General features: G+C 36.9%; 1 pseudogene; it reads left to right on the top strand.

The window, feature by feature from the left end:
* The first annotated feature begins 1,217 nt into the window (after positions 1–1,217).
* LOC148298768 (EF-hand domain-containing protein 1-like) lies at positions 1,218–2,766 on the top strand (annotated as a pseudogene).
* Positions 2,767–3,278: the final 512 nt, after the last annotated feature.

A 3,278-nucleotide genomic window follows, 5' to 3' on the forward strand; every position in this document is an offset into this window, starting at 1 on the left:
TAACATTATCACTCGTGAAAACTAATCGCATAGGCGAGCAATTGAAATCAAATAGAAGTAAGTTAAATCCCTGCAAGAACGAGGAAGAGGTGGAGATGACAGATAGAAAAAATTAGAGAAAGAAGTTGAAGAACTAAGAATGAAACTCATAAAAAAAGATCAGAAGACAAATTAGATGTTAGCTGAGCAAAAGCAGAGGCTTGAAAGCTCATTCAATTATACGCTCGAAAGTTTCAGAAACGACCATGAAGGGGCATTGAAGCTCGAGCAAAATAAGATCAACGACGCAACTGAAAAGAATAGAAAGAAGTAAAAAGAACTTGAAGATTTATTAAGAGCGTACAAAAAGATGAGAGATTAGTTAGAAGTCCTAACTCAGCAAGAGGCGAACAAAAAGGACTTAACATTAAAGTACCCAGGAGCAACTGCAGATCTAATTGCGACAAAGAATTTATTCGATATTTATTTGAAGACTCGAGTGCTCGATTTATGCTCGGAGGAGCCAAACAAATAAAACAGATGATTGTATGTTACTCACTTGAATTATCCAATAATTTATTAAAAGCGATGACCACAGATTTGCATTATTTAGTCATCCTTGATGCCAATAATTCCCCCGTTTTATTTAAATCCTATCAAAAAGGATCTGACGACTTAGGAATCCAACTTCATTGCTACGCTAGTTTAGATTTCATGGAGGAAAAAATGCAAGAAAAAACATGTGAATTTTTGGGGAAGACCTACACAATCTACAATGGACAAGGATAATATTCGATATATACTTTCACGACGACTACCAAGATTAAAATACTGATGATATTTAAAGAAGAGGACATCAATATGAACGTCTCAGAAGAAGAAATCTCAGCCTTCGCATTAAAAGTTTATAAATTATACAGAAGGCAGCTCTTCCAGGCCTTTAGCATTTTCTAAAATTCCGGCCGATTCAGTACCAGGTTCTACTGCCAATTAGACACGTATGTGAGCCAGACAAAGTTTAAAGTATTAAGCTCCAAGTGATCTCATTGCATGCCTAATGAAACTATTTTCATATAATTGAGGAGGATTTTCCACGATCAATAACCATTGGTGAAGGAACTCGAACCTTATCTCTCAATAAATTAGTTACAAATAGAATTTATTGCTCCAAATATGTCATTCATTGATTCTTTATAATTATCAGTTACAGAAATAAGCTTACGGCATGGCTTTGAATTTCCCACTTTTACCAGGCTTTGCGCCAACTCAATAGTTTAAGGATAACTATCGTAAAGTGAGTGCAAAAAAGCAATAATTCAACAGGGATGTAAACAACATGGAGCAAACTACATATCTTTTGCCCCGCGAGCCCGAGTATCTCGAACCAACAGATCCTAACCTCCCCATCAAATCGACAACACATGATCATTTCACTGCTAAAAATAGCAGGGAAACGGCCAAGTTGTATCAGCCAGACTGGGTGCGGCTGGACAGACATGTATTAAGATTTTATGGATTTTTCAAAGAATCAGTAGTCGAAACAAACGGCGAGAATAACCGTAATAGGAAAGTCAAAGTACTCTTCTATCTCTAAGATAATTCAATTTCCATTAATGAGGAAAAACAAGAGAACTCAGGGATTCCTCAAGGCAAGTTCTTAAAAAGGGAGAAATGCCTCAGAGTGGATGGAAAGTTCATGACTCCTTTTGACTTCCGAGTGGGAGAAACCGTCGAGATCTACGGCCGAAAAATATATATATTCAATTGTGATGAATACACTCGCTAATTTTATGAAAAACACGACTGTCCTCAAGGCCCAGCTGAACTATACGAAAATGATTAATGGTCAACAAAAGCCAACACCAAATGGATCCCCCAAAAAGATGCCATGATGAAGGACTATCTCGAAAAGAAATTGGGAGGAGGCCGAGTTGTATCCCAGAAGCAGTTTCTTGAAAACGATCGGAAAGTTTTGAAATTTTATTGTTTATGCGAAGGAGAAAGGTACATTATTCATTTCTTCTTGGCAGATGACACAATTGAGGTGAGAGAAGTTTCAATTCCAAACTCAGGGAAAGATCCGTTCCCGGTAACCTTTAGACGACAAAAGCTCCCAAGGCAATTTGCTCTGAATCAGCCAGGCCAAACCTACGCAGAGGATTTTTTAAAAGCAGAGGAGCTTGAAATCGGCCAAAATCTGACAGTATTTGGAAGGACTTACTTTATCGAAGGCCTTGATGATTTCACCAGAAGATACTATGCAGTTAAATTCAATAGACAGTACCCGCAATTTTAAAAAAACTATGGCCCCAAAACAAGAGACCCTCACCAAAGTATTTCCATTCCAATTTAGATATCATCATTCCACCTCATAATGGCATCGGCTCTGAATAAGACTCTCTTGGATATATTTATCGTTTAGTTCCAAAGCCTCCTAAGAAAGATTTCTTTAAGTGGGTTGATAAACAAATTTGTCTCCGCTTCACAGCCGTGCTCAGAAACCCGAAACCCGAAGATGCCAATCGCAAATTCATTATCACTTTCTATTTGAATGATGACTCAATTCAAATTTACGAACCCCCTTGCAGAAATAGCGGCTTCAGCTAGGGTAAATTCCTGGAGAGAGGCCAATACAAGAATGAGCAATGCTCGAATGCACTGTATCAGCCTGTGCACTTGGTTGTGGGCTATGATGTTAAAATCAACGGGTACTGGTTCCATGTTGTTGACTGTGATGATTTCACGAAGAAATGGTACGCTGAGAACACAATTTGGGAAAAAATTTAATGATTATGATCATACCTCTTATTAAGCAATGAGCCTAAATATCTATAATCTATCAGAGATATAAATAATGCATACTTCTTGTATTTCGTGCTATCATATTCGATACTTTTATTGTCACAATTAACCGAAACTCAACACATCTAACTCATCCTCGAGTTCAGTGATAATACCGTATTTTAATCATAAATATCTGCTAATTTCAAATAATTACACAGTTTAAATAACCTGCAATGCCCGAATTAGTTAGATTTTAAGAGTAATTAATTTAGGGTATAGAACCCCTCAAGGATCAGGATATACTCTGATCAATTCAGGATATTTATTTGTTCATAACATGGGTATCATTTTAATTCATCCTGCTATTTACGTGATATTCGAGAGATATTTACCAAATGCAGGGCATCATATACATAGCGGCTCAGCCTATTTTATTAGACAAATGATCTTTCGTAAAACTCCCCATAGAAGTACGGCTTAGAAACTCATACAAATGCTTTAGAATAATAAAATAA

This window comes from Brachycentrus maculatus, unplaced genomic scaffold (genome assembly GCF_059751285.1).
Source record: "Brachycentrus maculatus isolate JH-2025_06_01 unplaced genomic scaffold, ASM5975128v1 h1tg001624l, whole genome shotgun sequence".
In the NCBI taxonomy this organism is placed as follows: Eukaryota; Metazoa; Arthropoda; class Insecta; order Trichoptera; family Brachycentridae; genus Brachycentrus; species Brachycentrus maculatus.